The sequence below is a fragment of the Bidens hawaiensis genome, unplaced genomic scaffold, assembly GCF_021521415.1.
Source record: "Bidens hawaiensis isolate Kalapana, Puna unplaced genomic scaffold, B.hawaiensis_p1.1 tig00003219_1, whole genome shotgun sequence".
NCBI classification, from domain to species: domain Eukaryota; kingdom Viridiplantae; phylum Streptophyta; class Magnoliopsida; order Asterales; family Asteraceae; genus Bidens; species Bidens hawaiensis.
The window spans coordinates 289,629-305,916 of record NW_027491175.1 but is presented as its reverse complement, the minus strand read 5'-3'; positions in this window follow the sequence as shown (position 1 = coordinate 305,916).

Genomic DNA, 16,288 nt, shown 5'->3' with positions numbered 1-16,288 from the left:
ACAAATATTTGTGCTCGTGTTCATTCATTAAGAAAATGTGCATGTTCGAGTTAGTTCATGTTCGCTCGTTTGAAACCTAAACGAATAGTTCATGACCATAAACAAACAAGCACAAACGGACATAAACAAACATAAGTGAACTAACATAAACATACACAGATTAACATAAGTTCGCATTAATGAACACAAATATTTGTACGAGCATAAAGGAACAAAGGAACAATAAAGTGGCAGGTAAACGAAGATTGCAGAAACAGTTGATGGTTTTTTTTTCTTTTAACCAAACCCTAAAATAAAAACGAAACCCTAAACATTCAACCTTTTTTATTTTTAATTACGAACAGAAACTGCAAATTAGATAAAACCCTAGTTGTATTGTATGTATATTGTGTGTGCGCGTATGAAATAATAATAATAATAATAATAATAATAATAATAGTTACCGGAGAAGGAAGAAACAAGTGCCCGGAGTGAAGGAGGCTGAGATGTGATCGATAAAAAGTTTTAAAAGGTAAGCTTGAGCCTTGTGTAGTGTTTGGGATTCCTTATTTTATCTACTTGTACATTTTCGTTAAGTTAATAACTCACAATACTTTAACTTATGAAATTATTTCTCTCACAATATAAGCAATTACAAATACCTTATAATTTTTTAAAAAGTTTATAAGTTATAAATTATAAGTTGATAAAAATAAGCAATCCCAAACACCCCCTATATGTATAAGTTTCACACCGCCCAGGTACTACACGAGCACCACTCGACCTTAGGCTTATTTAAGGGTTTTTTTCCTCAAACACCATGACTAAACGCTGCCAAGTTGATAGGGGGATTGCAAGTACCCGACTCGTCACACCCGAACTTAAGGCGGAAATGACGAGGAGTGAGTTGTCAAGGTACTATCATGTAAAATTTAAAGGTGACAATTTCTATTAAATCCAATTAAATATTCCAAATAATTCAAACACAAAATCTAGAAATAAAAACAACAATAAGAATGCAAATATAAAATTTTAAATAAGTCTAGATTAATTCTTCTAGCATAATTAATCCCTAAGTTCTTCACCAATCTTACAACTAGTTGAAAGAATAACTTGCATATGCGTATAAAATAGAAAGGTTTGTCAACAACACATATTGAGTGAGTAAAACACCAATTTAAGACACACAATAATATTATATAATAAATAAAAGAAAATGCAAATTGTTCTTGTGAGATATACAGTTAAGACATAGCACATACGCAATCACTCAAGCCATAAAGAAAGGGCTAAACCATTGCCATACGAATGACATTGGTTACCAAGAATGAGATGTCGATGAAACCATTGTCAATGCGTTGGACGTCGGCCACTACGACGGCCGTATGATCATACTATAATGCGGATATGTTGGACCTCTCCGAAATGTATTCAAATAAAGCAAGTAAGCAAATAGCAAGTTAAGCATAAAATGATATACACACAAGGATTAACAGTTGCGGAATACTAGATTATAGATAAATATATAAGATACGCACATGTCCCCAAAAATGTTTAAAAATAAGTAAAAAGGGGAGTGATTACTCACCTTATCAATTAAGCAAGAGATATGGATTCGTTAAACTATAAAGATAGGTCGAACTCTTCGGGACAATACGACGAGATATCATAGTAAGGAATAATTGCGGAAAATAAATATAAATTCAACAAAAAACATACAACTAGATAGAGACTTGGGAATTTATGATCTGATATGTTCTTTGCGAAAATTAAATAAGACTTAGTTTAATTATCAAAGTTTTATCGTAATAAATATAATTTAATTATATAAAAGACATAAAATACTTGAATAAATATCTATAAAAATTTTATAGTTTTAGATTTGTTTTTAAATAATTATTTTAACTAAAAATACGTTTTAATGTATTTATATTTATATTATTAATAAAGATTTCTTTTATGTAAATATTGTAAATAATAGTTAATAAATAAGAATATTTATATAAAATATGACCCTTTATAGAATACGTAAACTATAATTTATAATAATTTTAAATATATATATATACACACACACACTTTATATTAATACTCTTTATAAACATAAAAACCATTAACAAATTTTTAAATTGTAAGGCTCCGTTACCGATGCTTCACTTTTGACGTTGGATTTACTCATAAAGCAGTTCTACAAATCAGAGTTTATTTAAACTTTCGCGGAAACGTTAACTTTAATCATTAAATACATAACATACAATCCTTTTCTTTAAAACGTAATATATGACATTATATTTAAAACATCATTTCTCTTATATCTTCAGATGCCAGCCTTTCAATCCATACCATGTGCCCTCCTCATGCTAGCTCATTAAACATATTCACCTGCGTGTATACTAAAAGTCAGCTACGCTGAGTGAGTTCTAGTAAATCAGGCAACATACAATTCATTCTCATACATTTCTTCACGTATCCGAAGACAGGTATTAATACTTTAACCTGGTATAAATATCCATAAGAGGAACGTCACGTAATATTTAATAAAAGAACCATTACTATTACCCATACTATATATATTCTCCATAAGAGGAACACTCTATATACTTTTCATAGAAAGAACACTCTATATACTTTCCATAAAAGAAACACTCTATATATTATCCATAGAAGGAACACTACACTATCCATATAAGGAACACTACACTATCCATAGAAAGAACATTATGCTTTCCATAAAAGGAACATTATACATTATCCATAGAAGGAACTCAATATATTTGTAACAACTCGGACTTTCCAAAAATTTAATATTAATATTAAAACCCGACATATTTCGGTGCTCGGGAAAATTTATCGCGTTTATCAACTTAATTCATTATTATAAAATTATTCTTAATTATTTATTCATTATTATTATTCTTAATTATCTATATATTAACTTTCAGAGTTTGGCAAAAATCTCCCAAACATAAACTTAACCCTATTTTATTTCCACCTCAATAGTCTAGGGACTATTTAGTAAATTTTGAATATTATAATCTTTTAACCCAATAACCCATTAACCCGAACCCGTATCCACAATCAAAAACCCAACCCGCGATCTTGTTAAGTGTCTTGCACCACAATCTTCGACATAATATTGTAAATTGAATAAATAGTAATGATCTCCTTACCTTAAACAAACACGCCGACACTCATAATTAAGAAACGAAATCAATTTTGATCCGTGTTAACTTATATTCGAAACCGTCTTCACCCGTTAACCATTATGCAAGAAAACGAATGTTATAATTCAATTAAACGAGCATAAACAATCCTTTTCCCGTTGCGAGCATAACCATCATATTTAATTTGATTATAACAGCTTTCTTGTTCGTGTTCAAGCTTTGTTTCCGTCGTCTGTACTTCGATCTGTTAGACCATCATAACATCATCTTGACAGGTAATTAGTTATACTCTTTTGATCGCCGTCACTCCCTTAACGTTAACCCTAACTCTAATTAAACAAAAACGAAGCAGATTAACGAATTGTATATCCTAGGGTTTATTATCAGTTTGGGTTTTTTAACAGTTAGTGTATTTAAAGATTCGTTTTCATACTTTTACCAAATTGCTTGGTAGCACAGTTGGCTGAAGCCTGAGTGTTATGACTTGGATGGCAGGGGTGCGTGAGTTCGAATCCCCCCTGGCCCGTTTCGTTCTTTGTTTTTGGGTAATAACCTTTTTAAAACATATATACATCTTATGTCATTATAAATAATATCATCATCTGTAGGTTCCTGGACGGATCGTACACGGGATGTCGCTATCTGCGCAGGTGCGGAATCCCTGCGTAGGTAGATACGAGCGTAGAATACGTATATAACAAACACACGAGCAATAACCGAAACACGTTATATTGATAACCCGAACACGTGACACGAGGTCACTATTACAGACTCTGACTTGTAAACACGTAACTCACACTGAAACGAAAACCTAACCAAAACTCGCTCCTCTCAACTGTTACGGTGAACAGTTTATATAAACACGACAACTTCGCCTCAGGCGAAGTTGTCCATAACATCGCTTGTTCAACAAGTTCGCATGAGCGAACTTGTTAACAACTTCGCTTGTTCAACAAGTTCGCCTAAGCGAACTTGTTGACAACTTCGCTCGTTACATAAACATAAACATAATCAAAAACATAATTACATTACAGACTCGATTACAATCGTTAGACTATGAACTACTGACAAACATGTACCAACAGACTCCCCCTTGGCAGTAGCTTCATATCTTGATCTTCAAAGCTTGAGTCTTGTAATCTTGTACCTTTACGCGTGCGCTCCTTCTCTAACACATACCGACACCACCCTTTGATATTTCCTTGCTTGATCCTTCCAAGCAGGAATGTAGAAGATCTTCTTTTCGTTGAGCATCTTCAGATCAGCTTGCGATAGATTAACAAGATGCATCGGGTCGTAAACCCTAAGCACTTCTTGTTCATCCTCATCTTCCATTACCGCCTCCGCTGTTTCACAATCCACGAACCACCATTTTAGGTCTTTGAGCACGTCCTTGGGCATAAGCTTCATCGGTACTTCTCTAAGGCACCGGATCGGTTTATATTTCATAACCATCCAAGGCTTTCCATCAGCTCTCAAACCTCTATCCTTGTCTTCGACAAGTTTCCCCTTTTGTGGTTTCAGCAGCTCAAACTTCTTCTCCTTAATGCTCTCTTTCCATACGATCTTTCCGATGACTCTAGCCATGTTATTGTCACTTCGATTTATCAACCCCAATCTGGCTAAGTCTTTAACCTCACATTCAGGCAGTGTGTTTAATGATCTCAAAGTTCTCCTGAAGTACTGAATCCCGTCATATCTTTTGATCACGAAGAGCCGCAGCTGCTCATCATATATCCAGCAGATAATACCTTTCTTTGCTTCAGCGTATCCCTTAATATTGTAACTCTTTTTGAACATTTTAGGGACCGCCGGTTTCTTCGTCTTTACGAACCATTGAGCACAACCTTCCTTCCAATTCGGCTGCTCTTCCCATTCAGTATCTTCCACCACTGTCTCATCACCCATATCGGGCATCTCAACCTCTGGAATCTCGTGTTCAATATCTTCATCTACTATCCCCCCTTCTTCTATCACACTTTCAACAATAATTTGCTCACCGATCTTCTCAATCTCATCACTCGGCAGCACATCTTCTTCAAGCATAAAATCATCATCATCATCTAGCTCTTTCAACGCGTCGATTACATCATCAACATCATCATCATCACCAGCTGCGCTTGTAGACTCCCCCTCAGCTGTGGAAGTACCAAGAGCTATAGAAGTTCTTGGCAGCTCACCACCTGCACCTTCCGGTGCATTGGGATCATCGTCATGATCTTCTCTCCGTTTCGTCCTCAACTCATCTCCCCTACAGCTCATCTCCCCCTGAGATGCCAAGAACGCTTTCATAGCGTCTATGATCTTCCCATGCTCGACCAGGAGGGAGGCCTGTAGTTGGTTTGCTTCCACTAGGCGTTGAATAGTCTTGGACTGCTCAGCTACAATCCGCTCTAGTGAAGCTATCCTTTCGGAGTTTGAAGTAGGCGTTGGAGTTGGCGGGACATCAGCAGCAGAAGTGACCGCAGGTGGTACACTTGGTAACCCTGCAGTAGTAGTGACCGTGGACTCAACAAATCGTGCTACTACCACCGATGGAGTAAGCGATTGAGGTGGTAGAGACACAATTGTTGGAGTCGACGTCTGGACGCCAGTAACCTGTGCTGTAGAAGGAATAAGAGACATACCAGACAAGGCAGGAGGAGCAAAACGTACCAGCCTTGAAGTTTCTCCAGCTCCCGAACCCATACCTGTCCGTTCTCTTCTTGAACGTCTGAGCACTAGCTGAACTGCTTCTTCTTCATCATCTTCCTCGACATCGTCATCAACCGTTCTCATCCTCTTCCCAATCGTTCTCTCCCTAGACACCATCAATCGTCTAGCTTCAGCAAATGTCTCATCAAGATCGGAGTCAGCTACCGAAGTAACTGCTCTAGTAACATCCATGGCCTGAGAACCCGAGACATCCATATCAAACATTCCTTGGCCGCTAAAAGCAGCATCAAGGTCGACGTCTTCAGCAGTAGGCACAGCAGGCGCAGCTGATACAACATGAGATGCTGCCGCCTGTTGTGGTCTTGGGTCTCTGAACTCGTCCCCACCAGCAGGAACATACTCCGGGTTGACAAGATACCCGAACAGTGGAGTATGCCTGGGACGCAGCTCAGGCTTGCTTCGTGCGCTAGAAGTGCGACACTGAGCAAAGATACGCTTCGTCACACATTCAACGTATCTAATAGGGCGTCTCTGAGGTAGCAACGGAGCCACATGATTGAGAATCATTTGTAAGAATCGAGGATACATAACAAATCGCTCACGCGCCACAGCCCTCCTCTGACGATCAATCTCGTAAAATATCAGCTGACTAAATGAATATCTTCTGTTGTAAGTCAGGGCAGTCATGGCAGACTGCATCGTCGCGCCCATTCCATCAGTTCCTGCCTTCCTCCCAGACATGCACACGATCAAGACGTGCATTAGGAAGCGCCACTGATCTAACAAAAATCCTTTTCTCCTCTGCGTGTCCCCCAACGGACCTGAATAACCCATCCTGAGATATGCCCCATCACGAAAAGGAGCGACGAACTCCGTTGGGTCATCCCTCGTTTCTTCTCCAAACTGCAAAGCCAACCGTATATCTTCTGACGAGAACTGCACAACATGACCATTTACGGTTGCTCGCATCACCGGGGGCTCAACCCGACAATCATACTCTACCGACCGCCAAAAGTCTTCAATGTTAGGTAGTGAAATAGGCAAGGTATTCGTGATTGCATGGAAGATCCTTGAGCGCAGGAGAAATGAGATTATTTCCCTGTAGTCCTCCACGCCACTTGCGTCTGGGTCTAACATGATGTACTGGTTATGCGATGGAAAGAACTGTCTTTGATCATCACCGTCATCACCACCAGCACCGCCAACAGCAGCAATATCTGCACTAAATAAACCAAGTTAGATAGCTGTTAAGCAACTCACAAGTTTGCGTTATACCATGAGCGAAGTTGTGATTAAAACTGTATAGGCGAACTTAAAGGTGAGGCGAAGTTGGGAACAACTTCGCTTCATCTGTAAGTTCGTCTAATGTAACTGTTAAACAAATTGATTTAGGCGAAGTTGAAGATAACTTCGCCTTATCACAACATCGCCTCAGGCGAAGATAAGTGTTAAGCAAAATTAAGCTTCAGGCGAAGTTGTGGAAAACTTCGCCTCAAGCGAAATTAAGCCCCAGGCGAAGTTGCGGATAACTTCGCCTAACATCGCCTCAGACTGTCCAGATTCCAACACCGGAAATCCGGTGTTTTCGGCTAAGTACGACGATCAAGAACATCAATACACATGATATTAAGGATGTGAAGTTGAAAAGGATGTCCATGCACACGTTAACACAAGTTTTTAAGATTTCGGTTTCGAAGGTCCGACGACCCGAGGTCTCGAACCGGGTAAAAACGATCAAGAACGAACAATTTTGTGAGAGAAATTGACAACACATACCCTCAATGATAATAGAAACTAGAATCAAAGATCGAAATCGGAGATAAAAATCAAGTTCGCCGGAGCTCTCAATTTCGCCGGAAAACTCTCAAGTTCGCTGAAATATAATGAAGTTTACTGTTGAAAAGCACCTTATATAGGGTCAGAGTTGGTCAGGCGAAGTTACGGGTAACTTCGCCTAGGCGAAGTTAAGCACAAGTTCGCCTGATTCAACAACTTCACCTATATTTTCAGAATCAATCCTTTAAGTTTGAACATTTTGCAAATAACATTTGAAAGATTCATAAAGAGTTAAACAAAAATGATCAAGTCTAAGTAACCAGATATAAAATAATATAACTACAAAAATAGAAAAAAACTTATAAAAATTTAACGGAATAAGGGATCAAATTTCAGTCTAGTCAGGGACCACTATGTTTTTAGAAAAGATCCTAACAGGAATCATACTCACTACGTGACTGTCATATAGATCTGTGTTTAGCCGTATTATGACATAGAGAAACAGGTTGTAAGCATGTAAATAACTTAAATGGTTTTCATCGTTTCTGTGATACGGATTAAGGTTCAATTTAGCTCAAAATTTAAGTGGGCAGCAACTCAGAAATATTGATGCCTCCTATCTATCCTCAAAGCGTATTTGGCTTTCCCCAAGTCACCCCGAATTGACTTCGACCCATAGTGTCTGATTAACTTGTATGTATTCTTCTTCTGTTTCCCGTTCTTCATCTTGCTCTAAGATAGAGAAGTCTTGAATTTATGATCACTAATATGTTACAATAACTCAATTTTTTTTTTTTTTTTTTTTTTTTTTACATAGACTTCAAAGTAGAATTTTACTGCAAGTCCCGAATCTGGATCACTGCAGTGTCTTGAAACGCTTTCTTCACGGGAATCAGAACACACATGGGCTCGTGTATGACTGGGTAATCGCTTTTCTGCCTATCATTCGAAAAAATATATATGAAGACACGCAAAACTCTTAAGGAGTTTCCACGTAAAATCAAGTAAAATTAGTTTGTATCACATCTACTTTTACGCACCATAAAAAATTACCATGACATACAATGACTGTCCTAAAGTCTTTTAAGCCTAATAACTTCACTAGTTAAGCACACACAATCAGTATATATATCATTTTCCAAGGTTGGATCAACTTTCTGTTAAACATAGCACATTTACTTCATACGAAGTAATAGACTTGAAAAGTAATTTCATTTCCCCAAAAAAAATTTTTTTGACTTCAATCGCCCCGTTCACGTCAAAGTTTTCAGGTAAACGGCAATCCTGAAGATCCAATGGATCAACTGGACCGACCACATACAGGTATATGTTCTTCTAACTAAGTATGAACGACTAATTTTCAGCGATAGAAAGAAAACACATCATAAATCGCCCCGGTCACTTTCAGTCATCTGGTTAATGGCTATCCTCAAAATCTACAAGTAGAAGATGAGGACCAAAACATATCCTAAGACATGTCCTTCCAATTGAGATAACCGACATAATTTTAAGCGATTAGTGACGTTTTTTTTTTTTTTTTTTTTTTTTTTTTTTTTTTTTTAAGACACAAAAGAAAAGCATGGTTACTCGGGATTGATCATCCCGTTTAGCTCAATTAAGTTTTGAAATCTGGATTTATCAAACGCTTTTGTAAATAAATCAGCGAAATTCTCGAGCGTATCGACTTTTTCGATCTTAATCAGTTTCTTCTCAGCACAATCCCGTATGAAATGATGACGAATGTCAATATGTTTGGTTTTACTATGTTTCACGGGATTGTTAATTACTGAGATGGCTGCAGTGTTATCAATTAAAATAGGAGTGAGTAAGAAATTCAGACCATAGTCACGCAATTGTTGCTGAATCCACAAAACCTGTGAACAGCAGTTGGATGCTGCCATATATTCAGCTTCACATGTTGAGATTGCAACTGACGTCTGTTTCTTGCACTGCCAGGAAACTAATCTTCCACCGAGAAACTGACATCCTCCTGTTGTCGACTTCCGACTCTGATTGCACCCTCCATAATCAGAATCAGTATAAGCAACCAGTTCCACGTCTCCTCCCTTCGGGTACCACAACCCTAGCTTCGGCTTGCCCTTGAGATACCGTAGTATCCTCTTTGCACCTTTCAAATGAGATTCTTTCGGATTTGCCTGAAAACGTGCACAAAGACAAACAGCAAACATTATATCAGGCCTAGAAGCAGTTAAATACATTAATGAACCTATTATCGCCCGATACAGAGTTGGGTCCACATCTGCGTCACCATCTGATTCAGCGCCCAATTTGTGATTGACGCAGATTGGAGTGTCATATGGAGAACTGTCCTCCATCTTGAATCGCTTGAGCACATCATGAACGTACTTCGTCTGATGAATGAACATCCCGTCCTTCTTCTGATCAACCTGCAATCCTAGAAAGAAAGTTAGTTCACCCATAGCACTCATTTCGAACCTTTTCTTCATGACATCCTCAAAATCTTGACACATGGAGACTCTTGATGCAGCAAATATGATGTCATCCACGTAGACTTGAACTAGTAGGAAGTCGCTTCCTTCTCTCTTCACGAACAGTGTGCTGTCAATTAAACCCCTTTCAAAACCATTCTCGAGTAAGTAGTCCGATAACGTTGAATACCAGGCACGAGGTGCCTGATGTAATCCATACAGCGCCTTGCTCAACTTGTAAACGTGATCTGGAAAGTCTGGGTCAGGAAAACCCGGAGGTTGCTCAACATACACAACCTCATCAACTTTCCCATTTAAAAACGCACTCTTCACATCCAGCTGAAACACCTTCATTCTCTTACATGCAGCAAACGCCAAAAACAATCTTATCGCTTCTAACCGGGCGACAGGAGCGAACACCTCATTGTAATCAATACCCTCTTGCTGATTAAACCCTTTAACAACCAGCCTTGCCTTGTTTCTAATGATAATCCCCTTTTCATCCCTCTTGCACTTAAACACCCATTTTGTGCCTATAGCATGCACATTCCTTGGTTTTTCAACCAAGGTCCAGACTTCCATCTTCTCGAATTGAGCCAACTCTTCTTGCATGGCCTCGACCCACGAGCTGTCCTTAAGAGCCATTTGATAATTTTTCGGTTCAATCTGGCTAATAAAGCAGGAGTACAAACATTCGTTCATTATACCCGTTTCTTTAATGCTTGTATAAACACAGGTGTGCTCATTCAAGCTACTTCTGGTTTGTACACTGGAGGACACATCACCTATAATATTCTCCAATGGGTGATCTTTGTGAATTCTCGTGGTCGGAACAGCACCGACATGCAAATTATCTTCCAAATTTGAAGAGATCTCATCAATAGTTGTTTCTGGCTGAGAGTGAAATGGATTGATAAACTCATCTTCAGGTAAGGCAGCAGGGGTATCAAAAGTGTTTGATGTGGAAGGTTGACTTTTCTCAATAAACTGTCGATGCAATAGATTCTCTTCCTCATCAAGTATCATCTTCGACGCAATTCTTTCTTCTTCTTCAGAAATTTCCAAATTAGGGATGTTAAATGACTTAAACAGCTTAACATAGTCGAAAAGCTCAGCAGGTCCATTGCTTGGTTTTGGCGATTGGTAACTAGTAATGTCGGTGTTACACACCACCTCCACCTTGCAAGTCGATGTATTGAAGACCCGTCTGTTGGGAGTCCCAACAACATAACCGACTAAGATTCCTTCATCGGCTACTTCACCAAATTTCGAATTAGTCTTCAAAATCGAACAAGGAGACCCGAATGGTTCAAGACCACTCAAGTTGGGCTTCCTTCCATGCATAAGCTTGTAGCAAGTTTTACCAAGTCTCTTAACGGTTAACACCCTATTCAGAACATAGCAGGCTGTAGCAACTGCTTCAGCCCAAAATATCACAGGAAGTTTTGAATCTGCCAACATAGTTCTGGCTCCTTCAATTAAAGTTCGGTTCTTCCTTTCAGCCACTCCATTCTGTTGCGGAGTATACAGAGCGCTGTATTGATGTTCAATTCCTTTCTGAAGACAGAAGATTTCCATTTCAAAGTTCTTGAACTCTGTTCCATTATCACTTCTGATGTATTTAACTGATTTACTCATGACGTTCTCAACCTTTGTAATTAGATTCTTCACCATTTGAGCCGTCTCATCTTTCGATTTCAGAAAATATACCCACGAATATCGCGAGTAGTCATCAGTGATCACCAAGCAGTAAGAAGTACCTCCTAGACTTTTTACATTCACGGGACCGAAGAGATCCATGTGAAGTAGTTCTAGAGTACCGGCAATAGAGTTGACCTTCTTGGTGAGATGGGATTTCTTGTGTTGCTTTCCCTTCTTGCATGCTATACATTTGTCTTCAAAGTTAAAACTTTTTAAGGGAACGCCCATCACAAGCCCATTCTTGACAATGAAGTTCATCTTCCGAAGATGAATGTGCCCCATTCTCCTGTGCCACAATTCAGATTCTGATTCGCTTGCTTTCGTCATTAAACAAGATTCTCCCGTGGCCATTTCAGTAAACCTCATATCCATCACATATGTATTTGTTTCACGTGGAGCTTTCATTACTATCCACTCGTCTGGTATCTGGAAACCAGGCTTCAATACGATCGCTTCATTCTTCGTGAAATGGACAGTGTAATCTTTATCACAAATCTGCGACACACTCAGCAGATTATGCTTCAATTCCTCCACAAAATTCACATTCTCAAGTGTCATCCTTCCATTTGACACTGTACCTCTACCAGTAATTCTTCCTCCGCTTTCACCAGCAAAACTAACTCTCGCTCCCTGAACAGGTTTTAAGTCTTGCAACAAGTGTTTGTTGCCCGTCATGTGCCGGGAACAGCCGCTATCTACAATCCAAAGACTGTGGGCAGCCCTGTTCAACTGTTCCTGCACAATAAAACAGAGAATTAGAATCTTGGGACCCAAGACCAATTGGTCTTGGATCGATACGTCCCGTACCCTGGCTTTCCAAAGTTAGCATCAGGATAATTCCTGTAAGTCCTGTTAGGAAATCTCCTTGAAGATTGAGTGTGATGCCTTCCAAACCTATGTGAATTGAAAGTGTTATATCTTGTGGTTTGGTTGAAAAACTGAGGTTTGTTTTTATGAAAACTTGAATTAGTTACATTTTGGCATTTTGAAAAGTTTTCATTTTTAGCAGTATCAAACTGATGCTTATTCTCAGTTTTATTTGGCCTCACACCTCTGTATCTCGGCGTCAGAGGGCAATCTGCAACAAGATGTCCTAATTTATTACATCTAAAGCAACACCTACTCTCAATTTTCTTTTCAAATGTTGGTTTGGATGTAGAGGCAGTGTTACCAGCCGTTCGTCTCACATAAGGTGGGACATACGGGTTGAGTGGAGTACTCTTTTTAGAAGATTTATTTTTATCTCCACCAGTGGGTAACACTACCTTCTCTTTCGTCTTACCTGATTCGGACAACTTATCCGAATCCGATGAGACTGGACTCGTAACAGAAATATTAACACTAGAAACAGGCGAAACCGTTTCGCCATTACTAACAGTTGGTTCTTTACATGTAATCTTGATTGGAACTGTCTGAGGAATTTCAAAATCCACAGATTTCTGAATACTAGGGTTGAAAGTGTAGTTGTGGTTATAAGGTGGTGGCACCTCGTGATAACCAATTCCTCCCCTCTTTGCAGAGGTACCTTGATCACTAACGAGGTGATCTAGAATAGCTGAGGAATTTCGGAACTGCTCGAGTTTTCGGTTCAGTTCCACCACTTTCACCTGGTGGTCAGCAATCTTCTTTTCTCGTTCAGCAATAAGTTTAGTCTTTTCTTCTAAAACCTCATAACTTAGGTCAATTACATCAATTTTTTCAGCAAGTTTAGTTTTTAAGCTTTTGATATCTTTTTCACATGCTTTTATTTTAACTTTGTAACTGTTTTCTCTTGCCTTAGTAAAATGATGATCTTCTTTAAGAGTTTTAAATTCAGCATCTAAACGAACATACTGATCAGTTATGGTAGCAAGTTGCTCAGACAAATTCTCACATTTTGTACAAACAGGTTTAGAACTTACCTCGGAGGGTTGACCATCGTTATCTGCCATGAAAGCTTTCTCCTTACCAGTAGCTTTCTCCTCTCCAGTCATCTTCTCACAATCTTCATTTTCTACCTTAGCCATATTCGCCTGCTCACCATTTTCATTCGCATGCAGGTTCCAGTTGTATTCACCGGCTTCTCTGGACAACATGGCATTGACGTCTTTACAAATCCCAGTAGGTTGTGCAGACCGGCCTTGACCCCGTTCAACTCTCTCGTTTCTGCATTCTTTAGCAAAGTGCCCATACTGTTGACAGTTATAGCACCTCACTTTAGACTTATCGAATCCGGGCCTACCACCAACAAACTTTCTCCCCGTCTTATTCATGAAACGATTGACTCGCCTCACAATCATGGCCATTTGCCATTGCAAATCCATCTCCTCCAGATCATCAGCATCGATCTGGTCATAATCCTCATTCAAAACAGCAGGGTCCACAATCTTCCCTTGTATGTAGTTCTCATATGAAGCAATAAAATATGCATAGACTGCAAACTGCTCTTCAGCAGATTTGACACTCATTGGCATCTTGGAATAGTTATTGCTTGAGGCATTAGGAGAGAAACTACTGTTGGATGTTTGAGGTTTCGAAGCACTTGAACCTCCAGCAGCAAAGCAAACATCACCGTTCATGTTTACTGAAACGTTTCCATCATGAGAAGAGCTAGAACCTGACTCTTCTTTGGAGTAGTAAGCAGCAGATTCAGGCTTCGAACTTGAGCCTGAGTTAAGTTTGGCACCATACATACCAGGGTCTTGAATCTGATCTGTTGGTGTCTCTTTACGTACCATATTAAGCTCAAAGGTTCTGAGCTTGTTTACTGCTGTCTCCAAATCACAATTAGGAAAGTCTCTGTCTTCCCTCATCAGAACTGTGTACATTTCCCACTTCGGTGGGAGAGCATCGAGAAGCTTTTCAACTATCTCCTCTTCTCTGTAAGCAATCGAATAGTTGTTTAGCTCTGTTATTAGATGATAATATCGAGTGATAATATCATCCAGAGATTCGTTCTTCAAAAATTTGAAGACAGAGAACTGAGTCTTCAACAGTTTAATCTTCGAGGCACGAATACCCACGTTCCCTTCGAATCTATTTTCAAGAGCATCCCAAAGCTCTCGAGCCGATGTATACTTTCTGAAAGTATGAAGGATCTCCTGTGGAAGAGCCATAGTGATAGCTGCGTGAGCCTTGCTTTCGGCTTCGTACATCTTCTTCTCCTCTTCCTCCATCTTGCTGTACTTCTTAACCACATCACGACCTTCGTACACCATTGTCGGTGGGATATATCCATCCTGGATGCACACCCACATCTTTGCATCCTGGTATTTAATATACTGAATAAACCGATCCTTCCATGCAACAAAGTCGGTTCCTTTTAACAGCCTTGGGGCCTTAGTGGCTGACCCCGCTTCGACCTCCATTTTCACCAATTCAGAGATGTTGATTTGCGACATCTTCTAAAAAAAAAACCCGAAAAATTCAAAAGTTTGTCCAAACAGTACTAAAGGCGAAGTTAAGAATAACTTCGCTTAAGTGTTAACTTCGCTGGAAAAATTCTTAAATTCGTGTGACTCGGCGAAGTTGAGAATAACTTCGCTTAAGGTAAGCGAACTTATCAGGTAAGCGAAGTTGAGGATAACTTCGCTAAGGCAAACTTATGAGGCAGGCGAAGTTGTGAATAACTTCGCTGAACCTTATATCTTCGCCGAAACCCTACTTTCAGTGACGGCAACTTCGCCTGAAGAACAGTAACTTCGCCCGATGAACACTGAAAATATTCAGATCTGTTTTCGACGATTCTGCAGTTTCCGGTCGTTGTAAAGGCTTGAAAATGACTGTATATAGTGATTAGAACTCAATACGAACAAAAACTCGTCCCGTGAATAGGTCAAACGAGACGTTTTCTACACCCGCGTGAAATCCCGAACCTCACAATCGAGCCGATGGCTTTGATACCAATTGTAGGTTCCTGGACGGATCGTACACGGGATGTCGCTATCTGCGCAGGTGCGGAATCCCTGCGTAGGTAGATACGAGCGTAGAATACGTATATAACAAACACACGAGCAATAACCGAAACACGTTATATTGATAACCCGAACACGTGACACGAGGTCACTATTACAGACTCTGACTTGTAAACACGTAACTCACACTGAAACGAAAACCTAACCAAAACTCGCTCCTCTCAACTGTTACGGTGAACAGTTTATATAAACACGACAACTTCGCCTCAGGCGAAGTTGTCCATAACATCGCTTGTTCAACAAGTTCGCCTGAGCGAACTTGTTAACAACTTCGCTTGTTCAACAAGTTCGCCTAAGCGAACTTGTTGACAACTTCGCTCGTTACATAAACATAAACATAATCAAAAACATAATTACATTACAGACTCGATTACAATCGTTAGACTATGAACTACTGACAAACATGTACCAACATCATCATCATCATCATCATCATCGTACTCAGTATATCCCACCAATAGCAATGCTATGGTAGGGTCTGAGGAGGGTAAGATGTAGACAGCCTTACCTCTATCCCATAGGGATAGAGAGGCTGCTTCCGGTGAGACCCCCGGCTCGATAGTAGTTTTGCATCAAGCCTTGGACATAAGGCACATAGCACTCAATCATC